The sequence below is a fragment of the Chelonus insularis genome, unplaced genomic scaffold (assembly GCF_013357705.1).
Source record: "Chelonus insularis isolate UGA/USDA-ARS -01 unplaced genomic scaffold, ASM1335770v1 contig_57_pilon, whole genome shotgun sequence".
NCBI lineage: Eukaryota > Metazoa > Arthropoda > Insecta > Hymenoptera > Braconidae > Chelonus > Chelonus insularis.
The window spans coordinates 404,403-414,629 of record NW_023276654.1 but is presented as its reverse complement, the minus strand read 5'-3'; positions in this window follow the sequence as shown (position 1 = coordinate 414,629).

Below are 10,227 nucleotides of genomic sequence, written 5' to 3'. Positions count from 1 at the left end.
TCCGTGCGCCCTTAATAATCCTTTACGAAACGACCACCGAACAAATGTATTTCTTTGCTCCGCCGGCAAATCATCAATAATAGATTTTATTTCGAAAATAAATGTTTTAACTGCTATGTTATTGCCTTCGAATTCCATAATCAATTCGAGTTGTTGTTTAAGATTTTTTATATCAGTTGCCGTCATGACGCTGTCTTGCGTTGTAGATGCGCGATCGACTGTATCGTGATTTGACGTGTGATTATTAGCCGGTGCATTTATATTTTCTACTATTGCATGTAATGTAATTAGTTGATTCTGTAATGCTTGTACTGAATTTACGAGATCTGTAATTCGAGCTTTCATCCTGTTTTCTGTTACTTGAATTTCTCGATATTCATTCAAATCTTCCGTAGACTCGTTAGAATCGTCCGTATTAAAATAATCGTTATCATTATTTTCTCTGTATTCCGAAAATGCGTTATCCGTCATATGTGTTTCAATATATAAGTTATTGTACTTACAGAAGTGTTGTTATTATCATTTTATCCTTTATCGATCCAAGCATTCAAATTTCAAACTGATTTGAGATACTACCGCTGCCACCAATTTTGTTATGCCGTGGATAAATTTCAGGATTTCAGTCAATTTAAATATACAAAAATTTATTTTAAGTGATCACAAATTTACTGTCACTTTTAATATTAATTACACTTAAATGTTTTGCACTAAAATTATAATTAACAACAGTACAGTTAATTAATCACTTCTATTTATTATTGAATATTCTAAACTTATTGACAATATTCCGATTTTTATTCTTCACAAGAATCGAGAAAACTTTATTTATTTCTGTTTCTACTTCAATGATAGTTTCCTGTCGACTGCCTGAATAAAAAAATGAAAAAATATCAAAATACAAAAGTAGTGCTACTAATGTGTTACTGCGCTTGAGAAAAATAAGTGAGAGAGTTGCCCTAAGTCTCGAGACATAGGCGTAATAATATTACGGTCAGCAAAAATTAAATACACGTATAGTGTGAGGTAGTCACGGCGTAACAATGTATATAAATTTTGCTAAGTATAAATACTTAGTATATTAAAAATTGAGTTGAGATTTGTGCGGTATCTTTTAAATAGTTATAAAAATTATATAAAGTATTGATATTAAGTATATAAATAGTTTTCTATAGAATTACACGGTATTCATTTTATTTTTATACGCAGTTTACCGGCTTTTTACACTATGTTTGTAAACATTAACTTCCAAATCACTATTATTTTTATTGTATATTCATACAGGGTTCACTATGTAATCACCTAAATTTATAGAACGTTTATTTAGAGCTTACAAAATACTTATAAAATGTATATGAGCGATTGATCAAGTGCTTATACTTGGTTAAAAAAATTTTTATGCCCGTAAAATCCAAGTTACATCTAGCAATATTACCTTTTTATCTGTAAAACTACTACGTTGCATTTATTAGTATATACATATATGTAAGCATAAATCGTTCCACTAAAATAACTATTCTTGTTTATAATTTAGGAACAGTAAAAAAAGGCATGTATAACAGTTTTTGAAAAATGATTTCAAATCTTTGAATCAATTTTTATTCGAATATGCATCATAAACACAATTTAAATGAACACAATAATACATAACGCTGAGGAATACATAAAAGGATTCAGAAAATTTAATTCTGACAGTAATTATGATTAGTATAAAAAAAAACTTAGAATTTTAACGACCATTATCAAATTGTTGCGTTTAAAATCTGACGATAACAATCTTCGAATATCGACAATATTAATGAAAATATGAAGAACTTAAATGATAATGGATGATCTAGAACATCTGCAATATCAATATTAAACTCAGTCATACATTAAACATTTGGCATTCACTTGAAACGCTTAAAAAAAATTATTAATTATAGTTATCATCAGATAATACTAAAAGTTTTGGCAGTAAGCATCACTTAAAAACTTCAGAAACTTTATAATAACAGACTTAGTACATCAACAATAGTACTATCAAATTATACGAAATTATTAATGCTGAAGTAAATCTTAGAATTATATGAGTATCAAAAAGAAGTAAGCATCGTAACAATGATCACTGGGCTAGAACATCTACAGTATTAATATTAAATTCAGTAGTGAATATTATATGTTTGGTATGTTGTATTGAACATAATAAGTTTAACATTAGTAATATTTATACTAAAAAACATTATTACAGAAATTAATTCAACATTTCTTTACATATCTGAAGAAAAATAAGAATGAATTTCAAATTTTAATATTCGAATATAGAAAAAAATGTATTTATTTTTCGAAAATGTAATATGTATTCTTATGGAGCCGGGTATGAATTTAGCATGGTTGGGTACTTGGGGCAATCCTTAAAATGAACACAGCATTAAACTTCTATACACGTCTCTTTTCTCCAGCGATGTTCGGGCCCAACCAAGGTCTGTAGATGGAAGGGAAATACTCGGTCAGCCATCATCCCTATCGACGGACTTTGAGTCCAACAATAAATAATGCTTACATTTATTGTTTTCTAGGTAGGTCACGATTACCCCAAAAGTGACTGAGAAAGACATTAGTTTATGTTGAATTTTCTATAAGTCTTTCTCATTTTACTTCAAAAAATCAAAACTTGCCGAGCCCTGCTTCGGTGTACCGTAAGTACAGTGACAAATTTTATTATTTCGTAATTAGTCTTTTGACATCTAGTACTTTAGAAGTGTTTGAAACATATGTACATTTCTTGTATCAGTTTTAGATGATTATTGTTTGTTATCTTCACAAATTTAATTTCTTCAACATCAGTTTGTTGCCAGGTAAAAAAAAATCATAGTATTTCACACTGTATTTATATTAAATACATATTAATATTCATTGAAGGAGTATAATGATAATTTAATAGCAAGAAAATATGATTTATCATAATTCTTCTTATGTATTGTCATGTTTTTTTATCTTTATGTAACCATGTAAATGGAATTTTATTTCATTTTATCTATTTTTTCAAAGTGATTTTCAAATAAAAAATAGAAAAAAGACGTAGCAATGAACAACAAGCTGTCCATAAGAGGAACGCCAAAAGGCTACGACAGTATTTTGCTGTTTTTCCTGAAAATACTACGTTATCTGGTATTCCATCGAATTTTTTAGAGTTACAAGCAGGTACAATTAAATTTTAAATAATAAATGTAAAATGAATGTAAAAGGAATTCTTCAAGACAAAAATATTAAACATATAGCAAATTTAGAAGAAGCAATTCATTATCTAAATAATGACTCTATAACATGCGAACAATTAAACAAAGCTGAAAATTTACTAAAGAAGTACGTAAAAAATTTTGAATTATATTTTGGTGAAGGCAATATGATTCATAACATACATCTAATGACATATATTACTCAAAATGTACGTAATTGGGGTCCTATTTGGACACATTCAGCATTCGGATTTGAATCATGGAATAGAAAAATTATTAATACTGGAACAAGTCCGCATTGTAGAGCAGAGCAAATTGTAACTCGTTTTTTTCCACCTCACTTACCTGTATCTTCTGCTGGAGTATACGGGGGTGAGAACGATGTGGAGTAATGCAAATATGAATTTGATTATATGACAATGGAATAGTCTAGCTGGACCTGCTGCTCGCGTGGGCGCGAGGTCACCCTCAGGAGAATTGGCTTCCACGAATATACAATAATGAATTTTTATTATAAATTGAATGTATACACTGGGATTCTTCTCTACGACCTGGAGTGGATAGATCAGTTTTACAAATATTTCAGTATACTTATTTTATTAGTTAAAAACTCATAATATGAATAAATAACATTTTCTTTATAAACAATTCAATAATGAAAGTTACGATAGGGTTGAAAAAAAATTAAAATATAGGATATATTACAGAAATTTTAAAGTTATATTTATTTAAATAAAAATTTATGGAATAGATTTTTTCAACAATTGTTTATAAATATTGCTGGCAAAAAATTGAAAGAAATTTTTTTGTCTTTCCTGGATAGAGTTAGAAAAAGTTTGCTGAAGACCATTTTCTAAAATAATAATATCTTCAGCCCTTGAAGAGGGGTGAAAGTTACGAAAAACATGTTTAAGATTTTTTAAAGGGGAAAAAAAATTTCTTTTAAAAACTGAGATGGCTATTTTGTAGAGCGAAAAAAAATGTCGAAAAATTGTTAAAAAATCCAGATGCGTAAAGCTGAAAAAAAAACGTTCACGGCATTGTAAAAAGTCGAAAAAATCGATTTTTTATTAATTTTAACAGGAAAATGCTTTAAAAAACGATTCTGAAAATTCCATAATTTTTTGAAATTTTTTAAATAATGAGAAATATTTTTTTTATGTTAATCAATCAAAATAGCGCTCAACAGCACATTTCGTCCGAACGCTCAAAATGGTCAGTTTCGGTGCACGCGTTTAGAGCGCTGCTCCTTTTTACCTGAAACAGATAAGTATATGCACTCGCGGACTTTTTCGTAGAGAATTCGATCCTCTACAAAAATGGTATTTACTTTTTTCCGAAAAAACGTACGGTTCTCGCTGCGTAATCAGTGACAAGTAAAAAAATTCACTTTGCCCAATTTCAAGTGTTAATGGACAATAGTAAAAATCATTTCTAAACAATGACATTCGGTACAAATGCTCTTCTCGATAATCTCTACGTGAAACCGTCTTAAAAAAATTTTCTTAACTCTTTTAAAATTAATGAATACCAGCATAGGGGCTTTTCATACTGCTCCTGGACTATTAAGAAAGTTATGAATAAATAAGGATAAATTCCAATATATACACGTACTGTAATTCGCTATTTTTTTTTCGAACTACGAAACAGAGTTACTATGTCAGAGGGAAATCTCATACTCTATGAGATAAGCATGTATTTTAATAGTAATGCCAACGTTTTATTCACATTTTTATTTCGTAAATAGAAAGAAAAACTAAAAAATGATTCATTATCAATAACAAACATTGAGCTAATTACAAAGAATTATTTTGTATGTTAAAAATGATTGATCATGTGAGATAAAATAATGCTGGAGGGTTTCCCCTGTAGAGTATCTCAGGCGCAAAACTCCTAGAGTTCGTACACCTTAATATCGACTGGTATGAGACGTGAGTGAGACCCGTTGTCTTCGGAGATGATGTTCACTAAAATTTCTTGTACTCATTACCTTACTGGCTGCGTTTACTGTGAGTTTTGCCTAAGGAAGCCTACTGATTTTCTCTGAAAATAAATTAATCTATTTATTTTAGAATTTTCTGTGTGACTGCTTGATTCTTGGGCGCCAGGTGTAATTGTTTCTTTACACCATCCAAATTGGACCTTACTAAACCTGCAATATCTCTCTGACCAATTTTCTCCGACTATGCTGGTAGACTCAGTAGAGGATAGATCTTTGGTCTCAGGGTTCGTTTGGACAACTGATTAACTGAACTAAATTAACCGATTCATCTCTGAATTGATTTCTCTTTTTACGAGAACTGTAGACTCATTTAATCAAGAAAACAACTGTTTCATTACATTAACAATCAACATTACTGTCTCAATAATCTCTTTTTACAATTATTTTGTTTTCCCACCTTTTCTATTCATACAGCATTCTATAACATTCTATGACATTCTACAACATTCTATTTGCACTTTAAGTCGCTTTTTATGAAATCATTTATATTATTCAAGACAAGTAACTGATTATTCTATCGTTTTTCAAATTCTAATTACAATTTTTACTGATTTACTGACTTTACCGAATCATCGAGAACTCTCGTACGACGCTTAAAAGGAGAGTACCAAGTGATGCAAACTTACGTAAGCATTTTCTCAATCCTTACGTCCTGAGATAATCTCGGTACTGGAATTGACTCTGACTGGATTCCTTAAAGCCTTTTCAACTGACTGGATACCAAATCCACGGACAACCTCCAACCGTTCTGATGGATATCCTGGTCGTGATTGAGACACCTGTCTCGTGATTAGTTCCTTTAAACGGACTCTATCACCAGGAACTAGATTTGACCCTCTGGTCCTTATTGCCAAGCAATATCTCTGACTGTGCTTCTAATTTACTTATAGAAGCCTTCAAAGAACTGATTGAGTACTGTGCTATCTAGCTGACTGCTTCTAGCTTTACTTCAGTGACTGTTGTCTTGTGAGTGCTTCGGAGCAAATGCTACTTGCTGAATGCTAGCGATGTCTCGTTGAGTTGCTCCTCGTGGCTGCATTTTCCCCTTTTCTTTACTAAACTGAGCGGGCTGTTGCGCACGCAGGTAACTGAAACTCGATTAGATGTCGTGTGTACGATGCCATGAGATCTCTGGTGGCCCTTTCGAAAGCCCTCTACATTAAAATGTTTCAGCGGGAAACATTTTTTGTCCTGGTTATGTCACAACTGAACTGTTTTATTGTACTGAATAAAAAGTGTATGCGAACTGAAATATTAAACTGTTAACAACGGGGGCAAATTGAAGATTATTGATCATAATCCGTCGTGCCCCATTTTTGTACTGCCCTATATGGTAGTCTGAATGTGGGCACGTCGAACACGCCGACCAAAGCGGATAAAGTTGGTACTACGGGAGGCCAAATTCCAAGCCCTGCGCCTGAGGCTGCAAAGTCAAAATATGACATGTAGACCTAGGTATAACTGGCCAATTGAGATCGGACTCGTAGTGGTATGTCGTAAGGCCTCGGGCTTGTCACGTGTATCCCTGTGCCTGTTCAAGGTGCAGGTATACGAGTCCTGGAAAATGCCATCGCGAAGAGAGTAGAGTTATAATTTCCCAGAGTTATGCCCAAAGAGACGAGGTACTCAATTTCCGTCCTTCGGACGGGGGAAGCGTGGTGCTGTTCATGATACAATAATTAACTTTAAAAATAAACTGAGCAGCATGATCTGTCCAGACTTTGACGTGTTTTCTTTCAACAAAATGACGTAACTTGGTTATAGCCCAAACAACTGCCAGACACTCTTTGTCAGTCGTATCATAATTAACTTTTACTGGTAACAAAAGACCAGAAATGCAACAAAAAAGTAATTCACAATCCTTTTCTTTATCAAATTGAACTAACACTACACCTAATCCAACATTACTGGCATCAGTATATAACCTGAAAGGCAAAGAAAAGGAATATTTTGACGAACAAGTGTCCAGTGTAGCTGCAGAATTTAACATCTAGTTAACCCGCACTCCAATTTCATGGCCCCAGGCAAATCCAGTTGAATGTGTCAATAAGACTATCAAACCGATGGTAACTGCTTATCTTGAAGATACCGGACATTCGTTATGAGATGAGAACCTGGAGGAGCTCGAGTACCCCTATAATACCACGGTACATACTAAAACCAACCAAGTTGACACCTTTTTTTCTTATGTTTGACGCAGTCCAAGAAATGACATTACAGGACACAGTAGTATTACACGCATATACCTGTATTACACTTGCAGATTCAATAGTGCCAAATAATAAAATCAGAGCTTCTGTTAAAAGGCTTATATCTCATCCACCAACCTCTGGCCGAGATTTTACGATTTTTCATATATATCAACTTAAAAGAATATTGAAAAATTATAACATTGTCCAGAAAATACTTCAATTATTTGCATATTCGCGCTCGAGCAAGATTAACGTGTTACCAACTTTATAATACGTAAATAAGGAAACTTCATAGCAATCGAAAACTCTGATGACCAACTCGATAAAAAAAAAACGTATGATTGCTCCATGAATAAATTCTCATTTTACTCCATTTCTTCGCAACGAAATTGTTTTAATTTCGTATATTATAAATGAAGCAATGATGATACTTCATAGTATGCTTAATTGAAAGCCAACAATCACTTTCCGAGCAAATTTCCAATTTCAGCCAATGTTTATGTTATAATAAGAAAAAAATTTTAGTTTCAAAAATTATAGCCTGCAAAAATCATCTTATAACTTGTATGAAGCAAGATGTCGGCGATTTATGCTTAGCACACGAGACACTACCGTATCTCTTGATCTTTCTTAGTACAGTCTCCTGCTGACTTGTCATCACGCCATATTGTAAAATATGTGTATGTCACCGCCTAATGGTTTTCGGACAAACAACAGTTTTGTAAGTTGTTGACGTTGCTTGACGATTAGAATGTTTATAGCGACGGAAGGAGAGTTTGTTTATCTCTAGTTTATAACCGAGATTTGAATTGACAGGACGTCTTTTCTTATTTATAAAAAGCTGTCAATAAACAATTTATTTAATATCTTTTATTTTGAAGTCATTATTTCACTGTATTTTACAACATTGTGAGAGGCAATAATGTTATAAACTAGATATGCATTTTCTCAAAACAATAAGCGTTATAAGCAGAGAACACTGGAAGCAAAAAGCTATAGGAGTATAAAGAATATAAATGAAGGAAAGGTTAGCAGGTAACAGAAACTAAGACAAAAAAAAATCATTAAAAAACTAGGAAAATAAGCACAGGTGAATCCTATGTGGGAGAATCTTAGAACCAAAAGATGCGCTGAAGACGAGATAAAAAGAACAAGGGTAAAATGCGTGGATGATTAGAGGAAATTTGGGCTAGGCCTAAGTCATTAATTAATCCAAGCTTTGGATAGAAGAACGCCAATCTAGAAGCTTCCAAGGGATGCGCGGAAGGCACTTCAAGAAGCGCGGATTTGGATATTAAGAACACTCTCTTATGAAATTTTACTGGGCATGGTGCGAATCCATAATATAAATGGTATATTCAAATTCATTTTTCTTAAATTTTTACCAAGAATCATTTAAAAAAAACTCGCGAGTGCAAGAAGAAAGAAGACTAGAAGGTTCTGACTAAGATTTCCAACGGGGCAACGACAAGCGACTAACAAAAGAAGCCATAAAAAGTCATAAAGTTATCTTACCAGCACCGAGAGCCGAGAATTTCCAATCGACGCATCAGCCAGACCAAGCAACTGCAGCTTTCCACTCATAGACAACCTTCTGCTACCTAGCTACCTGTTAACCGAAGTTGTGAAACAAATTAGTGAGTAAAAAGAAGACAAAAATAAAGAATTGACTAATAAAAAAGACTCTATTTTTCTTTAATTTAACAAAAAAAAACAACATTTTTATGATTATCATGATAAAATACAGCGATTGATGCATGATTACCACTATTTTGGACGGAAATGTCCGATTTTTACATCGCATATTCGGGGTAATAAAGAAGTAGCCTATGTTAAAGGTGCCAAAATTTAGATTTTAAGCCGATTATAAACATGAAAAGTGGAAGAGAATGCTAGAACACGGACTCCATAAATAGAGATTGTAAGTCGTTGCCATGAATTGATCTGGAATCGTGTATAGTACCACCAAGACAGCTGTATAAATAACAAAGATACTGTAGTCGAGCGTAACAGCCTTTCTATAATCCCTAAAAACTGAATGTAAGTATGTGCTGTTCATGGTTTAATAATATTCAAAGAATTTGACAGAAAATTTATTTTTCAAGGCCAACTGCATATGAAAAGATCATCGGCTACTACGCGGACGGCTATAAACTTCTTTTTTGATAGAAATAATGGGTTAGTTAAAAAAAGATGAAATCATTATTGTTTAATAGAATTTACTTACGTGAGAATAAAATTATATTTCAATGGAAATAATAATTTAATGAAACCATAATAATCGGTTTTCAGCTTATTCGCTTCTAATTTGACACAAGATATATTTGCGAATTGCAGTACATTCTGAAATTTGGTCAGACATGGTAACGTGCGTCTGAAAGTACGCTTCGATAACGACTTAGCTTCAACAATAAAATGTATTTTTTATGCTGAATATAAGAATATAGTTGTAATTGATTTATTTCATCAAGGAGATCGGCATCGAGCTAACAGTCCGCTGTGTAATACATTCAAATAGTAAGCACTGTCTAACTCAAGATTAACTTTGTGCTTGATATACAAGAGTTTTTCAAGACCGACGCTGATTTTTTGCTGAAAGAAATTGCTTTAAAAGCTAATATTATTGAGCGTTGGATAGTTGCTCCTGAATTTTCATATTGTAAAAATACCTATAAAAATCGGTTATGTGTAAAGAAATTATAAATTCCAACAGCATGTCTGATAAGCCCCTATCAACTGTTCCGTGAACTGTAGAGATCGTTTGTTCATATTACTCTGCTATGGAGTAGATGTTAACAGGCCACCGTTGAATGTCAGC